General features: G+C 44.7%; 1 long non-coding RNA gene across 1 annotated transcript in view; it reads left to right on the top strand.

Moving 5' to 3' along the window:
* LOC132652795 (uncharacterized) overlaps positions 1-23,604 on the top strand; it is a 145,414-nt gene that overhangs the window by 11,161 nt on the left and 110,649 nt on the right. Inside the window, exon 2 of the long non-coding RNA XR_009590353.1 lies at positions 20,578-20,682. This is a non-coding gene — a long non-coding RNA (uncharacterized LOC132652795). The remainder of the gene's footprint in view (positions 1-20,577; positions 20,683-23,604) is intronic.

The raw sequence follows: 23,604 nt of genomic DNA, 5'->3' as shown, positions 1-23,604 counted from the left end.
CTCTCTTCCTTGATGTTCTCTTTGCTTCAGGTTTAGGGGTTGTGTTGTACAGATACCAGTTGGAGCTGGCCACCCAAAGGTCACTTATTTTCAGCATTTTGTGATCGGTTGTGGATTTCTGTAGTGGTCTCCATCTGAGGCAAAAAGACGTTTCTTTGGTGAGGGGTGAGAGACTTATCTGGGCATATGAGGATAAGTACTTAGAACACAGTTAGAAGCTGTACTGATCTAGAAAAATAGCAGTAGGTTCTCCTATAGCGTCTATGTCCTCTCTAGCTACAGATCGCTAGCTAGGTTTACTGTACCGGGATGGGTTCCCTCTTGCCGAGTGGGCCTTACGTCTAATGAGACAGCTGTTGGTTACTCCTGATCATTAGTGCCACCGTTGCACCGTTTCGTACACCTTGCCGGGCTGATCATTGCTGTGGTTCACAGGCTTTACGGCTGGGCAGGACTATTGATTGCTTTCCCCCTTTGGCAGCCAGCGGACGGACACTATGAGAGTTCTTGAGGGAGAACGCTGGCATGTGTTGGGAGTCGACATACTCACACAGGTATAAAGAAAACAAACGGGCATTCACCTCAGGTTCTCCGTGAAAGTGCCTTAAGCTTATCCCCGTTTCCATAGCACCTAGTATCGGGCCCAAAACACTGAGTATGCTTAGGAAATACTCACGTGTTGTCCTGATGAACGACTTTGTTTGAATAAGTCAGTGGAATTGGAGAACTGGAAGAGAGAACCTATACCCTGAGCCATTTAGGAGACCATTTGTGGGTTCAAGACCCACAAATAGCCAAGTTCAGGCTAACCAGACCACAGAGTAACCCTGCGTTCAAAACAAAACAAAACAAAACAATAAGCTTCTCCAAATCCCAAAGTAATGAACAGCAACCACAACAAAAACCAAACAAAAGCCAGGTGCTGTCTTCTGCCTTTTGGTCGTTAGGGAAAAGGTGTGTCCTGAGACTTGAGTTGCCTCCTTTTCCACATCAGTTGCCACTAGAGGGAGTAGCGCACCTGCTCTTGGATTTCTGGACCAGCTTCGAAGTGGATAGAGGGCTCACACCCTTCAAATGCCCCCTGGAGAACACAGGCTTCTAGAGACAAAACAGTCTGGGACTATGATTTAGGTTTTTGCAAGTCATGATTTTCCGTTAAGTTATTCACAGAGTTCTAGAATTACCTTATTACAGTCCGAGAGTGGTGAGGGTGCAGCCTAAACATTGTCCTTCCGTTTCTCCTCCCTTACAAAAAGTCATCTGAGCATTTCATCCCAAGTCCACAAAAATCTGGCCTGGGTGTTTATCCCATCAACTGGGTTAGATTCTCAGGGTCCAAGATTGCTTGAGCAAGGGTTGGGTTGAACTTTTTTTTTTTTGGCTAATCCTTGAGCCTTTGATGTGGCCGCGGACTGGGAACAGGGATGAGTTCTTCACCCTGACTCATCAGCTCTCCAGTATCCTCCCGCACGGCACCACCTCTCTTGCTGACTCTGCAGAGCTAGCGTCCATCTTATCCTATCTCAGCCACTCTCTCCCAGACTCATCCTTCCAAGTGCGGGGATTTATAGGATGAGCGGAAAAGCAGCCTTTCTGCCTCAAGGGGCTACTTGCTTACTCTCCATTCTGTTTGTCATGCATTCCCAGTTCTGGTCACAGGCTTGTACAGGGCTGTTTCATTTATCGCTTAGAAATTCATGCTTTACCATGCCCCAGACCTTCCTTGCTAGCATTTCCACCAGTCTTGTGGTACCTCTTCAATTTTCTCTTTCTTTTAAAAATATTTATTTGTCTTAATCTTACGTGTATAAATGTTTGCCTGTGTGTATATATGTATACCATGTGTACGGAATGCCCAAGAAGGCTGTAGTTTCAGACAGCTGTGAGCCAGTTAGTGTAAGTGCTGTGATTAAATGCATACCTCACCACACCTGGCCTTTAAAAAATTGTTATTATTATTTTTAATAACCCACTAAGTCCAGATAGTGCTGCGTATACAAACATGGATGTGGGGCCATCCACTTGACCATGAGAAACCTATCAGTGGCCATATCCCCCCCAAAGAACACTTTTCCCTCTTCAAGAAATTATCAGTTGTCAATAGCTACTCAGTAAGGGTTGACCTTCGATAAGGGGCGGGGCCAGAAGGTCTTCTGCTCCATCTATGCTTGAATTCTTTCTGGCTTGATCTTGTATCGATCTTGTACAGGTAGCCACAGCTACTATAAATTCATGATTCAGGAGACAATATTTCACGGCACGCCTCTCATCCTCTGGCCCTTACATTCTGCCTCCACCTCTGTGGTGGTTCCTGAACCTTGGTAGGAGAGGAGTTTGATACAGCTTTCCCACTTAAGGCTGAATGCTCCATCTCGTAGTCTCAATACTTTGACCAGTTACATGTCTCTGCATCGATTGCTGCCCACTGCAAGTAGAAGCTTCTGTGACCAAGATTAGAGCTGCTCAGATCTATGGGTATAAACATAAATAGTTAGAAGGACATTTGGAAGCATGGCCATTTAGCAAAGTAACAATGGTAGGCCCCACCCCTAGGCCCTATGAATTCTTCCCCCTTGAGTTTTTGACCAGGCAGGAAATTCCCTCCTGTGGGTGGACCTCAAATCTAAACAGAGACTGGTTAGTTACCCCATAATATCTGTGTCATTATTGCATCAGTGGGTGCTTATTACTTGCCAGTTCATATTGCAGCATGTAGGGTCCAGTGCTGGGTAAGACCCTTTCTGTCTTTTTGTGCATAACTATACCTCAGCACTGTGGTTATTTGAATGACGATGGCCCCACAAGCTCATATATTTAAAAACCTGTTTCCCAGTGGGTGAAAGTCTTTAGGAAGGATTACTGGAAGAGGTCACTGTGGATGGGCTTTTACAGCCCCAAAGTCTATACCATCCCCAATTAGCTTTCTCTGCTTTGTACTTGTAGATGAAATGTGAGCTCTCGGCTGCTGCTCTAGCACTACATCTGCCTGCCTATTGCCAGGCTCCTCACCATGATGGTCACGGACTCTAGGCCCCTGGAACTGTGAGCCCCAAATAAACTGCTTTGGTCAAGGTGTTTTGTCTCAGCAAAAGTGACTTAAGACAGGCACCACAAGAGCTGCCAAGCAGGGAGAAAGTTTTCCAGTTTATTTGAGATTCAAGATTGCTCCCTAAGAGATGTTGGTTGGGGGGGCACAGAGAACCCAGAACAATACACACTGTTGTCTTTGCTCTTGGCTGCTCACCATATCTGCATGGTCAGACCCTATTGCTGAAGAGCCCATATTTGGAATGCAGGACAGAGAAATCAAGTTTTAAAAAACTTTTTAATACTTTTCTACATATATCAGACAAGATCATCATCAAAACTCAACGGTACCTTGCAGGATTCTCAGCTGTCAAAGACGCTGTTTCCTTGGATAAGCAAATTTTGTTTGTTTATACAAAGTTTTTCAATGAAGATTAGTAATTTTAAAAAATATTATGGCTAATAGGTTCTGTTGAAACTAAAGGTGTTCTATTTATTTAGTTATTTGAAAATTGGCAAACATTCTGTTTCTATATTTATAGGATATTTTTTCTAGAAATCAGAAAAAATATTAACCAGCATTAATGTCATAGGATAACATATCATCTACTCTATGTACACACACACATATGCAAGCACATAAAAGCATGTGTGGGCACATAGACTCAAACACATAATCACACAAACAGACACATATACACACACACTGCAAAGCTGGGCCATGTCGTCAATATAATTTTCATTTACTTCCGTTTCTTTTGCTAACAGTTGCATATGTCCTGACATCATACCTTCCAATATAAACACTTTGCAATCTAGGCAGGAGAGATTCACCAGCCAGCCACGGTCATGGAATGTAATGTTGGCTACACACAGCTGTGACAACACCATGTAATTACTTAATTTGTTTTTGACATCTCCCCTGTAGAGGAAAGGAAAATATGAACCTCACATGGCAAAGACTTACGTATGTCCGGGTTTGCTTGCTTGTTGCGACTATCTTCAAGTTTCCTTGGGAAGGTATGACAGGGAATTAAAGTCAGGAGTTCCCTTTCCTCCCTGCCCAAGGGCTCAAGGCTTCTGGTGTCCATGGAGAGACGAAGCAAGGCTCACACCGGTGTCTCCTAAGCAGGAGGAGGTTAAATGAACGAGAACTTTCCAACCTGTGGAGATGGAGCTAGGAGTGAGGTCTTGTTTGTTGAAGAGCTCACTATGAATGAGGAAATCGACCAAGACCATCATGACTTTCCAAAGTTCTGGGAAGAGGGCATTGGAACCCCTGAAGCAGGAGATAAGGGGTCGTGAGTCACCCAGTGAGGATCCTGGGAACTGGACTTGAGCCCTCTAGAAGATCAGCAAGTGCTCTTAACCTCTGACCCATCTCTCTAGGCCTCAAATCTTTTCTTTCGTGGTTTGTTAGTGAGACAAGGTCTCACTAGGTATACCTGGCAGGCGTGAAGCTTGCTATGTATATTCATACACATGAAATAAAAAATCTTTTAAAAAATGAACACTGCTCAGCACTCAGGAGGCAAAGGCAGGTGAGTCTCTGTGAGTTCCAGTCTAGCCAGGGCTACATGGTGAGACCCTGTCTCAAAAAACAAACACACAAACAAACAAGCAAGCAAACAAACACCAATTGGTAACTGCTATTTAAATTAAATCAATCTAACTAGCTAGTTCTAATCTATTTAGGACCATGTCTAAATATTCTTGTAAAAGAGTTAAAGAGACAAAAGAATTAGCCAAATACACAGAAGAAAAAAACAAAAAAACTCAAAAAAACAAAACATTCAACTAAACTAGCACCCAGCATTGCCAAACTCTGGAAGAATGTCTGAGCAACCCTCAGACAAGAATGTCATAGCATACCCTGCTATGGTTTGTAACCTTCTGTCCTCTGGGGATTGTGCGTTGGAAGCGTGGCGGAGGAGAACTTCGAGAGGTGGGGCCTTTGAGCAGGACCTTAGAGAGATGGGGCCTAGTGGAAGGCCTCTCCTTAACTGGGGTTATGGGCCCGAGAAGGGATGGTGTGACTGACCCTGGTGTCTCTGCCAGTCCCACTTTCTAGTGAGATACATTCTTTTCCATCTTCCATGTGTCCTCACCAGAGCCACGTCAGGTCTGTGAGCTGATAAACCCTCTTTTCTTTACGTTGTTAGTGTGCTTTAGTTATCTCATCATAGTCATGAAATGAGATTACTACACCCTTTACTTTTTTTTTTTAACAGCAGTAGTATGTGATTATTATAAATGATGAAGAAATGAAAAAGCGATTCTCATAATTCTATTTGCAGTAACTAAATATTAGTGTTCCAGAACAAATTGTTCTACTTGTTACTTTCTGTGCTCACATACACAGAGGTAGTAACACACAGGTCACCACATGAATTGTGTAACTTTGGGGTTATTTGCATTTATGTAAAAATAAGATTATCATATACATACACACACACAGATATACAAATCTTATTGTGAATTTCTTTTCTAATTTACTAGTGAATGACTAGATTTAAACTTATTTTGCAAGTTAAAGGCTCATACAACTCTGGCAGATTTAGGCCACTGATTTCCTTCCACACACTGTGCTGTGATGGAAATGATGCAGCAGGAAGGGCATCAGAGCAGCCATGTATTGCCTGTTCTGAGAATGGAGCACCTTGAAAGGCTGGCTGTTAGGTAGCAGTGTGGACACAGGGACATAAAACTTGGTGGCAAAATAGTATGTGGTCACACTCAGAACCATGCATTTTAATGGTGATGTGAAGATAAACCATGTCTTTGCTAGAAAGACATGCTGGGTATAGTGGTATAGGCTATCATCACAGCTCCTGGAGGCTGAGGCAGGAGGACTGCAAGCTGATGGCAGATTGAGTTTGAGGCCATGTGGTTATTTATTTATTATTTTTTTAACAGGTTCACATGTGGGGCATATGTGAAAACTTAATTAGATTGGTCTCTCTCTCTCTCTCTCTCTCTCTCTCTCTCTCTATATATATATATATATATATATTTTTTAATAAAAAAGTGGGTGGATGGTGGAACTTAATGGTGGAGTGCTAGTGCAGCATGTGCAAGTTTTAGGTTCGAATCTCAGTACTGAAAGAGAGAGAGAGAGAAAGAAAGAGAGAGAGAGGGAGAAAAGACAAAGACAAAACAACTTAAAACAATTACAGCTACAGTGGCTAAGGGTCATAAAAGATGCACAATGTGTAATTAGCCTATGATCTAGCCTTTGGCTAAAGGATTCCAAATCTGAGGCTGGGTTATGCTACATAGAGAGACTTACACACACACATACACAGAGCAAAACAAACCCCCAAGCTGGGTGTGGTGGCAAACACTTATCCAAACAATCTCTGAGATGTGGAGGCTGGGGGGAGCAAGAATTTAGGGTCACCCTTAGCCAAACAATTTGAGGCCAACCTGAGCTACATGAGACCCTGTCTCAAAAAACCCAACCCAAACAAACCTAAACAATAACAAACCTCAAAGCAAATAAGAGAGGAGTGGGGACATAGGAGACGTATATTTATGCAGGTTCAGCTCAGGTCTGAGCCAGCCTGCTATCAGTGTAGGATGCTTTATGTAAACCTTGTGGTAACCACAGAACTAAACCCCTTAGTTAGACACACAAAAGCTAGAAGGAAAGAGTTCAAAGCATGCCACTTGCGGTGCTTAATCTTCATTTCAGCTTTACCTGGGAACATGGAAAGGGACTTCAGGGCATTATTGTGAGGATGCTTCCAGAGAAGGCAGCTGCAGCTGGACTCCTGTCCTGGATGTTGGCTTTAGCACCTCAAGGGCTGGGTCCCTGGATGGAGCAGAAAGGCAAAAGCAAGCAGGGAGCCAGCATCCATCTCCCCGTTTCCTAACAAGGACAGGAGGCAGACAGCTTCTTGCTCTCCTGCTGCCACATCCAGAACCACTGTGCCTGCTACAGCCATCTGCCGAGAAAGCAGTTCCTTCCTTAAGTTGCTGTTTGCCAAGTATTTTGTCACAGTAACTGATAGGCCACTGTAGTGAGTATTTATGGACTAGATGGCTGAACCAACAAGCTTTTCTTATCAACACGGTTGAGCAACATCGATTTGTAGTGTTGAATACACACACACACACACACACACACACATCTATATATATACACATATATTAGAAGAAATAGTCTTACATTCTTGAGGCAATTGTGCAATGCCTTGCCCACATGGGAATATTTACGCCCAAGAAGCAAACACATTTTGGCACTGTGGGTTGGGATGGAGTGAGCCTCCATTCAAGGCACAGCGAATACACAGACCAGCTTGAGTCCAGGATGCTTCTCTGAAGATGAACGGGATGACTGGGTGTGTTACACAGATCCCTTGGGGGCTTGAGGTTGGCAGCGGGGGGCCAGGAGTTTGCTCAGAGTATATTTGTCTCCATTTAGACATGCCCAAACAAAACATTTTGGGTTTTATTCACTCTCACATGACACCTATTTTTTTTTTTTTTCTTTTTTAAAGCTGAGGTTAGCTGGAATGAGAGAGGGTTGATGGTCAACATGAACAGATTTGGAATTACCTAGGAGGCACAGGTCTGGGCATATTTTGAGGGTGTTCCCAGCATGGCTCAGCTGAGAAAGGAATGTGAATGTGGGGGCACCACACCACATGATGGCTCCAGAGTAAATAAAAAGGGAAAAGGGAGAAACCGTAGGTGATCCCTTCCTCAGGGGCCCACCCCTGCCCCACGCCTTCCTGCTGCGATGGACTCTGTTGCCTCCCTAAAGCTGCTTCTCGCTGTGTGTTTTGTCACATCAAGAAACACAACCAAGTCCGTGGGGGAAAAAGATGAACAACCACCAAAGTAAAAAAGATTGGTTTGAATTCCACGTTGTAATCTTCTGAGTCCTCAGTCCACTGTGGGAACTAAATGAATGCTTACTGGCTTTGTCTGGTGCAGTTTGTAACCATCTTTGCTCCTGTGTAGAACAAAAGGATGCTTTTAACGGAGGGCTGAGTGGACATCCAATCCTTCCTATGTGGAGTCTGAGAAGTGGTTTGCTGTGGCGCCTGAGAGAATGGGCTGAAGAAGCATTTCCAAGCTGATAGAATGAGTCTTAGTTGGAACACTGGTTTTTCATTTAAAAATTACTGCCTGATAGGACTGAGTGCTCCTGACTGCCAAAACTCATGCTTGAATGTCCTAACACTCAATGTGACAGTGTTTGGGGTTGGAACCTCTAGGAAGTAACCAGGGTAAGAGGAGGTCAGGACTGCTGGATGAGACTGGTTGCCTTTAAAGCACAATCTCTGCCTGCCTGCCTTCCTCTCTGTCTGTCTGCCTGTCTATTTATCTGTCTACCTGCCTGCCTGACTGCCTACCTGCATGCATGCCTGTCTGTCTCTTACTCTGCCTGTGTGTCAGTCTATCTCTTACTCTGCCTATGTGTCAGTCTGTCTCTTACTCTGCCTGTACATACTGGAGAACAGTCTGGTGAACTTACAGTAAGAAGGTGGCTGGCTGTGGGCAAACTTGGAACCGAGCACATGGGCACCTTGATCACCTTCCTAGCCCCAGGACTGTGGGAAACAGCCTTGCAGTTTAAGCAGCCGGGTGTGGGCTGTTTCATACAGTATCGGAGACAACCAAGATAGCATCTGTTTCATACTCACCTCAGCAATATGTTCTCTCTCCATCTAGTCCTCACAGGGTTTATTTTACGAGTTAAAAGGTAAAAGTTTGAGATGTATACCCTTAAACTCTGGGATGAGGCTGGGGCAGAGAGAATAAATTAAAATACACTGTGATTCATTCCGTGAACCCATTTACTTAGTGTGACTCATTTTCCGCTCTGGGAATGGAGAAGCTATTTTTCAGAACCACCTGTCTGTATGAGGGTAGTCTTTAAACACAAAGTTAACAAATATTTAAGATCTTTGATAAAGAAGCGTGGAATAAGAAATCCCTGTGTTTATTTTCAACTTCAGTTTATTTTCTGTGTCTGGCATACAGATGCTTATGTTGCATGGTTGCTGTCCATGGAGGTCAGAAGAGGGTTTGGGGCTCCCTGGAATTGGAGTTACTTATGGCTGTGAGTCACCATGTGGGTGCTGGGAACTGAACCTGGGTCCCTTGGAAGAGTGACAGGTGCTCTTAACCACTGCTCCATCTCTCCGGCCCCGAGAAATTCCTGTCTTCTAGTCATTGCGTATTTATAGTGAACAGTCTCTGTCTGACCCCTTGTCTCTGTCAGACCCCTCTACGAGTGACAGATAGCCAACAGCAGCTGCATTGCCCTCAGGAGTGTTGCCTAGATGAGAACACACATGTGCCCTAGAAGTCATCACACACGTGTCTATCAGTGTCTGAGAGTACAGGCATATGTGTAAATGTGGTTATCTAAAGGGGCGTTACTTAACGTTACACAGACAACAAACGGCTACCCCCTAGCCCCCAAAACACATCTAATGAGAAGAGCTCGCTGTGGAAACATGACAGATAGCCAACAGCAGCTGCGGACTGAGCTCACCCTGCACCGTGTTGTAAGCATGGATTCTGTTACCCAGACACTAGGACACTAGATTCTCCATGGCCATGTGAGTAAACACACACACTTCTGTTGCATCCACGTGTTCCTATTTGTGTTCATGTGGAGAATAAAAAGTTGAGTATTATTTTGGAAAGAGCTTACCCAGACCCATGTTAAAAAGATGTTAAGTGTGATCTTTTATGAAAATTTTATTTTCCTATGTGTATTATTTTATTTCATGTGGATGGTACAGGTATGTGTATGCACCATGTGACCAGGAGAGGGCACTGGATCCCCTGCGATTAGAGCTTCAGGTAGTTGTGGGGCACCCTGTGGGTACTGGGAATTGAACCTGGGTCCTCTGGAAGAGTATCCCATGTTCTTAAACACAGATCCATCTCTCTAGCACGTGGTGCTGTGTGTGTGTGTGTGTGTGTGTGTGTGTGTGTGTACAGACATGTCTATCTGTATCCTCAGAAGGGCTACTCTAAAAGACCCAGTGTAACTCTGTGACTCTGTCAGTATTGTCTTAAAAACATGGATTTTGAGGACTTATTTTGTTTCTTATTTGGCTATTGTGTGCTCCATCATTTTTGGTCTGTCTTTGCTGAAGTTTATTCCTTATTCTTTACATTCCAGGAGATTTTGCGCATGACACCTCAGTTTTGAAAAACTTCACAGCAGCACCTCCATTCTAGCCACCCCCTGTTCCTCTCTGCTTTATTCATGGGCTGCTTCCCCCGCATTCTAGAATCTTAGGTTTTGCAGTCTCCTCACTCAGCTTTGCCCTGGAGACTTGTTGGTGGCTTATCAACCTCCTACATCCATTGAGTCTTGCCTTATTTGATTCTCTCATTTGGCTCCTGTGGCATCTTGAGAAGGATGGTAAGTATCAGACCCACTGATAGGCAGGTCAACAGTTGTAAACCACCATTTGAATCTGCAATCTCCGGCCACCTTGATGGTGGCTGTGGGAAGTCCTTCTGGTCCTGAGTCCCAGCAATGGCTCAATAGCCTTTGGTGGTGCAGCCACGGGACATGGTTGAGCTGTCTCCTTTCCAGTTTACATTTTCAGTTTATATTTTTGCCTCACCATGGCACAAATGGTGGGGCTCTTCCTATGTGTTTGTGCATGGCATTATCTGTGTCCTGATGTCACTGGATTCAATAGTGAGAAATCGGTCTTACTTTGCCTTTATACCCAAAACAATGGAACTGGTTTATGGAGAAAGTACAACCTGCCCATTAAGTTTTAGGATCCGGTACCTAATCAGGATCTGACCAGCAAAGCTCCACCTGCCCAAGCACGAGAACACGAATTTGATCCTTAGCACCCTTGTACAAATACGTGCATGATGGTGCATGCTCGTGATTAGAGGATGCCTGGGACTCGGGGGCCAGCCAGTTTTCTGAATGTAAACCTTTCTATTCAGCGAGACACCGTGTCTATAAAACAAGATGGGGGCTGAAGAGACGCCACATGCATGACGGTTTGAGTGACAGTGCGCCCCACAGGCTCTGCCATTTGGACACTCGGTTCTCGGTCGGAGGGACTCTTTGGGGAGATCTAAGAGCTGTGGCCTTGCTGGGGGAAGCATACCGCTGGGTGTGGGTTTTGAGCTCTCAAAGCATGACGCCATTCCAGGTTTGCTCTCCTTGCTTTGTGTTGAAGTTAGAAGACGTGAGCTCTTGGCTTCCTGCTCTGGCCACCATGCCTCCACTTTGCCATCATGAACTCCTCTCCCTCTGAGGCCGTAAGCTCAAGCAAATCTTCTTTCGTAAGTTGCCTTGGTCATGGTGTATTACCACAGCAGCAGAAAAGTAACTAATGCAGCAGATAAAGGCGCTTGGCACTAAATCTGATGACTTCAGTTTGAGCCCCTGTCCCATGTGGTGGAAAGAGAGAGCAGACTCCCACAAGTTGCCCTTTGGCTTCTACTTGCATGGTATGGCATGTATACCCATGCACATATAAACAAACAAACAAAAAGCAAGATGAGGTCGCTAGAGAAACAATGCCTGAAGCTGACTTCTGGCCTTAGCACACATGTGCACACACACCTGAGCACCCTCCTGTACTCCACACATGCATATGTCCCACAGTCTTCCCTCACAATGTTTACAATGCTCATACATGCAACCCTGAAGCTTCTGTTTCTCTGACTAGAACCTCAGAGCCTTCACGGCTTCGAAGCCAGAAGCCATTTCTTCTGTTGTTTGGTGCCTGCTGGGAGAACCCCCAGAGCTCCGTGTTAGCAGTTCCACAGCCGTCGCTATGGTTGTTCTCCATCCTCTCTGACCTAGAGCGTGTCTGCCCTTGGTGCTGTTCGATAGTTGCGCCTCTTCTAGTCCCAACCTTGGTACTTCCATTCTGGTTCTTTCTTTGAGTTTCCCCTGAGCTCCTGGCCCTGCTCATGTTCTGACACTGCCTCGAATTCTGCTCTGAGGAATCGCATGTCCCTTTCTCCTGACTTTTGAGAAAAGAAAGCGCAGGCCCAGCTTGTTGCTGGCTCTCTCCCTGAGTGATCTCCTCGTAGTTATTTCAAACGGCTGTTTCAGAGACAACCTTTCTGTTTTGAAATATTCCTTCCTGTTTGCAAACCAGCTTTCCTTAAAAGCAGGCTGCTGCCTTATGCTAACTTATTCCACTTTAACAATAAGATGTCTTGTTTTCCTCAGAGTTTTTTTCAAAACCCGAGAATTGAATTTCCAGAAATGCCAAACCACCACATTTCATCTTGACTAATTTGTCATGTGGGCTGGCTTCCTGCTGCAAAATCAGCATGGCTTCCCCTGCCCCTCTTTCTTTCTGTTTTTAAAGAGATAGAACAGTCTGATTTTTGAACAGATACTCAGCTCTGCTTTTTCAGTAATCTGACGAAATCCTGTCACACCATGCCCCCAAGACAGAGTTGGAGGTAAGCTTCAAACTTCTTTTCAGACTGGATTTGGGAGAACATGTCTTCTTGCTGGTGGCACGGCAGATGGGTCTTCATTCCTGGGCTTCTCATGATGCAGCAGAAAGCATTCCTGCTTTCCCCAACGTTATCTGTGAAGGGAAGGGAGTTAAATTTGTGATTCAAACCTGGTCACTTTCCAGGTTCCCCAGTCAGCTGTGAGAAAAGGGCCTACTATTGGGCCTCAGGGTTACCTTGATTTTTCTGGGAAAACTTTCTTGTCCAAAAAGTGAATCTTAGAAGGCAGTGCTCTTGGAAGTCTCCCTTCTGGTGCCCCGGGGCTGCAGAGGTGGTAAGGGAAGTGTTACTGTGGGCATCTCATTGCCAGGAGTGAGGAGAAAATGGGACTCAATTATATTTTGCTTTTAAATAAATAAAATTTATAACAGAGTGAAAGTTTTATGTACATTAAAAAGTTTTGCTTTTATTATTGGATAAGAATGGCTCTCATAGGCTCATATCCTTAAGTGCTGAGTCATCAGAGAGTGACACTATTTGAAAGAATTCCTCCTCTTGGAGGAACTGTGTCACTGGGGGTGTGCTTTGAGGTTTCAAAAGCCCAGGCCAGGCCCAGTTCCCTCTCTCTCCCTGCTGCCTGTAGATCAGGATGTAGAGGGTGCCAGAGTCTCCCACCGCTGGAGTTACAGGTAGTTGTGAACCACATGACTTGGGTCCTAGAAGCTGAACTCAGATTCTCTCTCTCCCTGTTTGGTTTTTTGAGACAGGGTTTCTCTGTGTGGCCTTGGCTGTCCTGGACTCACTCTGTAGACCGGGTTGGCCTTGAACTCACAGAGATCCCCCTGCCTCTACCTCCCTGAGTGCTGGGATTACAGAACTCAGATTCTCTTAAAGAGCAGCAATTGTTCTTAATGGCTGAGGCCTTCTTTGCAGCTGCTTATGTACATTTTCTTTTTGATAAAAGGATTTACTACGTGTGAATGTGTGATCAATTTGCATACACATCCACGCTTATATATATTACTGATTTCAAATTTTACTTTCATGGTGCTTTGTAAGATTTTCTTTTATAACCTAGTCATGATGGCACATACCTTTAATTCTAACACTCCAGGGGCAGAGGCAGGTGGATCTCCATGAGTTCAAAGTCACCCTCGTCTACCTAGTGACTTCCAGGACAGCCAGGGCTATATGGTGAGTTCCTGCCTCAAAAATAGGCCAGTAACAAAATAAAAGGGGTTGGGGATTTAGCTCAGTGGTAGAGCGCTTGCCTAGCAAGCGCAAGGCCCTGGGTTTGGTCCTTAGCTCTGGAAAAAAAAAAAGACAAAATAACAAAATAAAATAAATAAACAAGCAAAAAAGAGCTTTTCATGCCTCAGAATTTGTTGGTTTTGAGATGGGGTCTTGTGACACCCAGCAATGAGGTTTCTTTGTGGTCCAGCCTAGCTTTCACTACATAGCCCAGGCTCATCTTCTTGCAGCCTCCTGAGTGCTAGGATTGCAGTCGTGCGCCATGATGCCTGGCTTTGAACTACGTTTGCAGACAAGAATATCATGAACATGCCTTGTGAAGGCTCCTGAGCTATCAGTGCCTTCTATGTACAATGAAACGTTGGAAATTCTACTTTTCTTTATTTTCATAACACTCCTTTAGAAAGTGTGATTTCTATTTCTGAAGGCACACTGGAGTAAGATACAATCACAATGAAGTATAAAGTACAAACATGTATCTCTGTGTTTTTGCCTCCACAATTGGAATGTTCTGGATTCCTGGATTTTTTTTTGCATGTCTCTGGGAAGGTGGAGTAACTACTCAGGTGCCCTTTAGGCACTGAGGCAGCAGCACTCTCCCTGATGCAGTTTGAGCTATTGTTTCCATGTCTTGTCTTATGGTTAGACACAACTATGGTCTTTTTCAGAAGTCCATGAGAGCCAGATTAATTAACTTGAGCATATTTTGATAAAATAATACAATTGGGAACAAATTCTTTTTTGTTTGTTTTTTGTTTATTTATCTGTCTTATGTATATGAGTGTGTATCTGAGTGCATGTATGTGCACCACATGCATGCAATGACCATGAAGGCTTGAAGAGACCTTCGGATTCCCTGGCAGTAGAGTCACAGGTGGCTGCCATTCTTGTGGATGGAAACATTCAGTTTCTTGTGGAAACTGAACCAGGTCTCCGCAGCAGCAGCAAGTGACTAGGAGCAGGTATGTGTGTGTCTCAGTCAGAGCTCCATGGCCGCGAAGAGATGTTAGAATCACGCAACTCTGATCTAAGAAAGGGCTTGGTTGGGGGCTTACTTATAGTTTCAGAGGCTTATTCCATTGTCATCATGCTTGGTAGCATGGTGGTACACAGGAGAAATGGTGCTTGAGAAGTAGCTGAGAGTTCTACATCCTGATCTACAGGCAGCAGGGAGAGAGAGGGAACTGGGCCTGGCCTGGGCTTTTGAAACCTCAAAGCACACCCCCAGTGACACAGTTCCTCCAAGAGGAGGAATTCTTTCAAATAGTGTCACTCTCTGATGACTCAGCACTTAAGGATATGAGCCTATGAGAGCCATTCTTATCCAATCCACCACAGTGTGTTTCTTCTCTTTGCATAGAGCAAGAAAATCACTTTGTGTCACTATTTTAAATATTGTTTGGCTGGAGAGATGGCTCGGCAGCTAAGAATAAATACTGCTCTTTCAGAGGACCCAAGTTCAGTTCCCAGCACCCACAGGAGACAACTTGAAGCCATTTGTAAAACCTGGTTCGTTGGGCACCAAGCATGCACACGGCTCACATAACCTCACATAGGCATACACCTATGTAAGAAAAAAAATCTTAAAAAAAATGGTTGGTGGGATGGTGGTTGGTGTACACCTTTGGTCCCAGCACTTGGGAGACAGAGGCAGGTGGATCTCTGAGTTCTAATCTAGCCTGGTCTACAGAGCAAGTCCAAGGACAGCCAGGGCTATAGAAACAAACCGTGTCTCAAAACAAAAACTAGTTTAAAGCCATCACCGGTAGTTCTTTGGGTTGCATATCAGGTTTAAACAGTTTTTCACCCTGTCACCACATATCTGCAGTTGAAGATAAATTCTGGTTGGAAGCTTTGAGGGTTTCAGTCCATGGTTGTTGATTTAGGGCCTGTGGTGAGACAGTCACAATGGCAGGAGTGTGTCCTGGAGGGAGCTCACTAATTTCATGGCCTGGAATGAAGAGACCAGGGTTCCTGAGGTTCCCTTTGGTGAAAACGTCTGCAGGGACCCGGAACTTCTCTTGGCTCACTGAGAGATGAGCTCAACACATGAAACCTTTGGAGAGCCTGGGTCCAAACCACAGCGACTGAGAACTCTCACAGCATTTAGGAACCCCAACTGTGAAAAGCTCGTAATAAAGCAAACGAAGAGAAATCTATTTACTGTCTGTTATCCGGCTCAGGTGAAGGTCACCCTCTGTCCGGGCTAGAGCTGGGAACTTGACAGAAACTACAGATGCTTGGGAAGTAGAAGCCTCAGCTGAAAAACTGCTTCCATCGGGTTAGTCTGGAGATATATCTGTGCAGCACTTTCTTGGTTGTTAATGGATGGAGGACGGCCCTGCCCACTGTGGATGGTACAACCCCTCCCGGCAGGTGGTCCTGGTTGTATCCTGAACCAAGCCAGCAAACAGCATCCACTGCAGTCTCTGCTTCAGTTCCTGCCTCCGGGTTCCTTGCTTGAGTTCCTGTCTTGGCCTTCCATCAGTGATGGGTTGTAGCTCATAAGTCAAACAAGCTGTTTCCTTTCCCAAGCTGCCTTTGGTCCTGGTGTGTATCACGGCAGCAGAGAAGCAGACCATATAACTCTATACATTTAAGAGTGCACGGTGAAGGTGCTGGGGGGAGGCCTCAAGTAGATGGTACCATGTTTCTGAGACTACACACCAATGGTGAAATCACAGATAACATTTTTCCTATAAGTTGGGTTACTGTGTGATGGCGAGGAATCCATCTAAGAAAGGTTTGCTTCACTAAAACATGAGAATTAGATGCTTAGCCAAATCCATTTCTTATTCAAGTGACCAAAATTAGCCCATCAGCTTCTAGACGTCTGCAGTAGACCGGATGATGTCAACAGAGACATTTTTACCCAGGTCTGTGTGACTCCAGTGGGCTTTCAGACACACTGAAGTGAGTAAGTCATTGCACTTCTTGAGTAGAAGAAGGTGAAAGCTGTCTCAGGTGCTTTAAAATGTGTGGAAGTTCTTGTTGTAGCTCTCATACTAAAGTGGGGTCTTAAGTCCTAAAACTATGTAATTATTATAATTCACTTTATGGTTGAGTAAAGAGATCATTTTCTAAAAGCAAATTACACTGAGAATTCACTGAAGAGATTAAAAGGGTTAGTGAAGTTTAGTGAATCTTATGCTCTGTTTTGAATAAATTTGCCCCATCTTGCTGATGTTCAGTCCTTCTTATGAGCAACAAAGAGGGGAGAAACTTGATGCCACTGTGGTCTCCATGTTGGGAACTTTGGAAAGTGGTTGAGGCCAGGTAAGAGCAAAGCGAAGCTTTGAATTGATTGAATCCTGGTGGGTGCGCTCTGAAGACAGAGAGACCCGAAGACACACACACGCACTCTCCCTGTCTCTCACTGTGTCACTCCTGGCCATGCTGCAACCTTTGACCCTGTAGCGGAACTATGTGCCTCCTTTCTTTATAACTTACCTAGTCGGTGGTATCTATCATCAGCCACAGAGAACGACTAGACATGCCGAGGTGAGAACTTCTCAGGCCCTGGGTTTAGGTTAATCTCCACAGGAGCTGGAGCCAGGAAGGCCTCAGGAACTACTTTCCGGCCCAATAGCTGTGTGAGTTACAAACAGGGAGCCTTGGGTGTTCTTGGTGTGTGGATGGATGACAAGCTGTGTGTGGTGTTGGAAGTGAGGGTGACCGTAACAGGATAGTGGATTCCTGTGTTCAGGCCTGGTAGTGGATTCCTATGTCTATGAGCTTCCTTATTCCTGGGAACCATAAAGCCGGTCATGGCTGGAGCTGTGTGTGGAGCTTTTGGTCCCAGTGACAACACTTGGCTGTAGTGTTCTCAGCACTTCCAGGCCACTGTCCCCCATTGCTCTGTGAACTCCTTCAGGGCAGCCCAGACTTTATTCATCTCTGACGTTTAATCCACTCCTGATGTACTCCGTTAGGCTAAGAAAGGAATGAGCTCAGCCCTTTACTTCAGTTGTCCTTAATTGATTTTTTTAAGGAAATAATTGGAAGGAGTATAGATACCAGACCTTCCCCCCCCCCCCTTTGGCTAAAAAAGAAAGAATGTGTTACCTATAACCCTTTGGCTGGAGGGAGATTTTAATAAAGATCATTAGAAATGTGCTATTAAATGTCAAACTGCTTATAAATTAGCATGACTTGTGTGCTACAGGAGAGATCTTGGGTTTTGTTTTTCCCCCTTGTATTTTTCTCTTCAAAATACCTCACTATTCGCTTTAACAACATTTTTGGTTTAGTCAACTGATGGCCGATGCTTTTATTGAATAAAATTCAACTAGTTTCATATCAACATGAGGTTGCTGTGTGATTTCTTTTCTACTCTAAATTGGAACCTTATGGACTCTTAACCTAGAAACACACGGCAATGTGATTTATATTCAGAAAATTTCTCTTTATATTATTAACAAAATCACTATTGTGTTCCAATCTTTGTTCTCCAAGGATAAATCATCAGCAAATTACTTCCTGCCACTCGGAACCTCAGAGCCCAGACAGCCTAAAGCTGAACAGCATTTATCAGTACATGCAACTCAAAAGGGGGAAAAGTGCTTCCCATTTCTCCTTAAAGGGTGGGGAGGGGAAGCAGTTTAGAACCTGCCTTTTCCATGTCTGAGGAAGACAGCTCAGATTAATTACTAGTGCCTTAAATAAGAAACAGGAAGAAACTGCCTCCATGGAGAGTTGCTTTACTCTGCCACAAACATTTGGTATTTGTCCTGCAACTCCAGACCCAAAGAGGAATTTAGACAGAGCTGAAAAAACAAATGAGGCCAGGTCTGCTTTAAAAAGTGAAACTAGAATCCATTGTTTTTTCAGACCCATCTGCACTCTTTTTCTCTAGAAAACAGCCCTGGAATGTTCCAGAAGGTTTATGAGTATGTATTTCTGTGCTGTTTCCTCTCTCACATATTTAAGCAGTTGAATTTACAAAGGGGACTCAGGTTTTCCCTAGCTTGCTTTACCCCCTGTGACTGACGGATCATAAATATGTTTATGTCTCCCAGGGAACATTCCCTTGTACTGCGTCTTGAAGATGTGCCATCCAGATGTGGGAGGCTTTTCACCCCGCTCCCCTCTGTGAGTTCCTCTGTGCAAGAACATCGCAGTGGAACACAGCATGTTCAAGCAGCTTGGTTCAGGGACAGGAGCCCACTTCTTTCCAGGACAGAAAAGGAACAGGGATGCTGAGAGTTTGGGGGTGCTGTGAGAACCACACCAGATCCATCATTTCTGACTCCTGGATGCTCAGGTTTTATGGCTTGCTGTGACCTCTGAGTCCTAAATCTTGGGATGCAGCCTGCAAGAGCCCTCAGGGTCGCCTTCCTGGTTCTCAGCCCTGTTACTGCTCAATGGCTGCCATATGTGGGGAGAACCAGTGATGCGAGGGTTAAGATCTTGGGAATTTCCATGGCCTGATTCAACTGTATAAGTGAGATAATGCTGGCTCCCTGCCCCCACCATGAAGGACTGACTCTTGTTAAAAAAAAAAAAAAAAGAATTTTTTGAAAAAGGGAAACACTTAAAGGAGAAGCAGGTGGTCTGGGAGGCTGTGTAGTTTTGTATGTAATTGTCTAATAATTGTTATAACTCTGGCCAATGGAGAGCAAAGTAGGACCTTTTGTTTGCATCTGATGGTCTTTTCTCTTGTCCCAAAATCTGCTACCTGATTTTAGGTAAGGGTGATATCTGTGGTTTCTGGGTTTGAATCTTTTCCCTAGAATACTTCAATGGATAGAGATTGCTTGGTTTCTGGGTTTGTTAGGGAAGATGCTTCAAAACCCTGTTAAGTTCAAACCTATTATAATTGAGAAACAATAAAACAAGAGGAAAATGAAAAAATTTTGGTTTCTCAGCATTGGCCATGTGCCTTCCAAAGTGTTCTGCCAGTGTCTCAGCCCTCTGGACCTCTGATCTGTCACCCTCGAAGGGGGAGATGGTAACAGCAGCCCGTGTGAGGTGTAAACAAACAGTGTTTCTCAGAAGCATGTGGAACTGCCAGAGAGGATCTGGCCTCATCTCTAAGATCTGTTACAAACGGGTCCAGTCACACAATCAGTGCATTGTGACTTATAATGGCAGAAATGTATAGGCAACTGCAGAATTTGAGGAGAGAGAGAGAGAGAGAGGGTGATACTAAGCAATGAAGTGAATTTTTTATTCTTTAATAACTATTTGCTGAAAGTTGGTAAGAACGAGCGACTAGGTTGCCCTGTAAGCTACATATCACTCCATAGACATAGTTTATAACTCCGTCAGTGTCATTGGATTGATATTACCAAGCTATGATCCTTTGTTTATACTCTTGAGACAGAGTAGCCTGGAACTCACTACGTAGCCCAGGCTGGCCATGGCAATCCTTTTGCCTCAGAGCCCTTAGTGCTGGGATTGTACTAACATAGATGTCTGCTATTTTACTTAAAAATTGGTGTATGTGTGTGTGTGTGTGTGTGTGTGTGTGTTTACGCGTGTGTGCATACGCATGTGTGTGTTTGTATGTGCCACAGTGCATGTGTAGAGGTCAGAGGACAACTTTTTGAAGCCTATTTTTCCTTTCACCACATGGATCCCAAGAATTGAAGTCAGGTAGTCAGGCGTGGCAGTAATTTGCAGGCCTTTGTTTTCCTTTCCAACATACAACATGTTTTCTGTTCTGAGCCCTCAATCAAAATCCTAAAGTTTAATATGCTCAGTCAAGTCTTGATGTCTGTGTAATTTTCACCACAAAAAGAAATGATGGTGGGCTTATCAGGATCAGATGATATGAATAGTATTTACTTTCAAAACAGAACTATTCTAACAGCATTTCTTTCTTCTTTCTCTTCTTCTGCCTCCTGCCTGTCCCTTTCTCTCTCTTTTTAGGTGAGGGCCCAGGTGGAGCAGGCCTCTGGAGAGGCACTGGTGTGATGTGGTGGTGATGAGGCCCTGCTTCAGCTTTCCCCAACCAGACATTCTCAGCACTCAGAGGTAAAGGAAACATTAATTAGCACACAGCTAAAGCCTCTCGCTCCTGCTTAAAGAGACCTAGCCTCGACTGGAAATAGCTTATGCATTGGATTGGTTTAGGCGTTGTCAGAACCCTGTGACCATCCGAGGATGGCCTTTGCAGCTCCCCAAGGAGAGTCATCCTGGGGCTGAGTTGGTTCTACAGGAGCTGAGGTTGCGTTTCCCGTGAAGGTGGTTTTGTTACAGACGGAACTGGCTGTCTAAGAGGGGACTGGTGGCCCTCTCTTTTCTAGTGACAAGAGGAGATATCACCCCTTTTGGGAAAAGGAAGGACAGGCAGGGTTTACAGGAGAAGTGAGCATGTCAGTGTCTCCTGTCTCAGACCCTGAGTGAGCTTGTCATTTAGTTAACGATAGTCACTTAATGAACGTTAGCCATTTAATTAATGGCCTTGTTAGTCATTTAATTAACATCAAAGCTTGCTGCTTCCCTCCTTCACTGGGGCTGCACTTCATGACATGGCTTCTGCCCCTCACCTGTGCTGTAGTCAGGTGCTTATTTGACCTTTTGTCCTGTACTAAGAATTCATTGTATCAGCAAGAGCTTATGTTTTCTGAAGGCGTGGGAACCCTGTCATCATGAAGCTATGTGTGATCACATTTGATCATGTGTGGATATTCATACCGAAATTTTCGTGTGTGTCTTGTCTTGGGACGACTATGAGTTGAAGGTGTTGGAACATTCTTGCTTGTGCTTTTCTCCCACGGACGCAATTCTTTCCGGACCTGACTTCGCTTTTCTTTGGGAAGAAAATTTCCACGTGTGTGGAAGACTCAAGACCCATCACTGTGTGTTTCTGAGACTGTCAGAGGCAATTTAGGAACACTGGGAAGTGTATTGTTCTATGCTATCTTGATTCTAATCTGTGGGACGAGTCAGAGGCTTAGCTGAGACTCTTTATGGGTCTGATCTGACCCTTGCAGGCATGCTGTCAGCGATGAACTGCAGTGGAAGTGGTGATGCTGAACTGACTAGCCACAAGAGCAGATGCATGCTTAGGCTGGGGCTCAGTCCCACCGGCGATGAGGCTGACTCTCTTTTGTTGTGGAATCTGGAGGCAAACTTACCCAGAAAGCTTACAATTTTATGCCCTCCTAGGATAATTATTACCCATTCCGAGTTTAATGTCCCATCCTGCCTCAGGGGGCGTGATAAAGTGTGCAGCCACCATTGGTTTAGGGAGCCTTGCCACCGGCAGCGCAAGCTGGGAGCTCAGAACAGCAGCACTTCTGTCTGGCCTTCAGGAGGGTTGCCAAGGCCGTAAGAACCTTTGCCTTCACTGGCGTTTGTGGTTGTTGGTGATGCTAATCCTTGGGTTTGCCCACGGTGACTGACTTGAGAGCCTTGTTTACCTGTGCCAAAAGCCTCTGGGTCTGTGAATTTGTGTTCAGTATTTGTAAATAGAAGGGCTGGAAAGGTATTTGGGGGATTTACAGTGTCAGAGGTAGCAGATTGTCCTAGGGACCCTCTCAACAGTGTTTGATGTGATCGATGGGTCCCGTCAGTGGCAGATTATCCTTGGCAGTGGTTTGAAATGTTAATCTAGTTTCTCCTTTCACCCCACATGGACCTATGTTGGCGTTCTAATCGCACGTGGGACCTTGTTTTAGTATTCATCACACCATCTTTTCCTCTGCCCATAGCCAACAGCAGATACAACCACAGCCAATGTCAGTCTCAACAGAATGTTTTGAAGAACTTAGCTCACAAAGTGCATTGAATTGGAAATCCTAGTTAAACACTCACTGCCTTGTATTGTCTATGTTGTACAGGATGGACAGTGTCTGTCTGTCTATCACTTTATCTACCTATAATCTATCAATCTACCTATCATCTATTAATAATTTGTTCACCTATCATCTATCCCCCTGCCATCTATCTATCTATCTATCTATCTATCTATCTATCTATCTATCTATCTATCTATCTATCTGTCTGCCATCTCTTTCACCTATTTACCATTTATCTGTTTAGCCATTCATCCGCAGGAAAGATGGAAACCAGATGGAGCATTTTTGAGGGATACTGGCAAGCCTTATTATTCATCTGTCCTTCTTACCCACATCAGTGTTATCACAGAATAAGACTTTTGAGCTTTTGTGCTAAGTTCTTTCCCAGCTGCAAGAGGGTGCCATGAAAACCTGCCCCTGACCTCATGCCCAGTACACTTGAAAAGGACACACTGGAGTGCCTACTGTATACCCTGAGTGGTTTAGTGGATGTAGTGATCTTGTGTTTAACTCTACTGTGAATCCAAATGTGGAACAGATGGGGTCCACTGTATGATATGGGCATTCAGGAGAACTTCTGCTCTGGAGTCAGCCCGTATCAAAGAACTTTCAGGAGTGAAGGATGCAGGAGCATTTCCTGTTGGCCATGTGTAGGCAACTCTAAAGGGAAGGCCATAGCTGGAGTCGATTTCTGAGCATCCAGGAGGCCATATGGAAGGCAAAGTCTCCTTACTGAAGGACTAGAGGAGGCTCCTGGAAACCTCTTATGCGGGACAAAGCAACTAGCTATCAAAAGAACTACAGTATAGGGAGAGGGTATTTAACAAGAGCATGAGTGTAAGAGCATGAGATAGATAGATAGACAGAGACAGAGAGAGAGAGAGAGAGAGAGAGAGAGAGAGAGAGAGAGAGAGATAAAGAGAGAGAAGAGGAAGGGAGGAAGAGTTTTAGATAGCTATCAAGTCCACCACAGGGTCAAGGTCTAGATCAATAGCTAGTGGGTTCAGGAAGGATGCTTGTTTGAATCCATTTTTTCCTTCCCTTGCTCCAAGCCTGGAAGAGTCAAGGAGCCTTGGCCAGCAGATGGAGTACAGGGATTGTGCCAGCTGCACCTGCCCCTTCAATATCTTCTGCAGACCTGATTTAGGAATGA

The sequence above is a fragment of the Meriones unguiculatus genome, chromosome 3, assembly GCF_030254825.1.
Source record: "Meriones unguiculatus strain TT.TT164.6M chromosome 3, Bangor_MerUng_6.1, whole genome shotgun sequence".
NCBI lineage: Eukaryota > Metazoa > Chordata > Mammalia > Rodentia > Muridae > Meriones > Meriones unguiculatus.
This window is presented reverse-complemented; position numbering and strand designations above follow the sequence as displayed.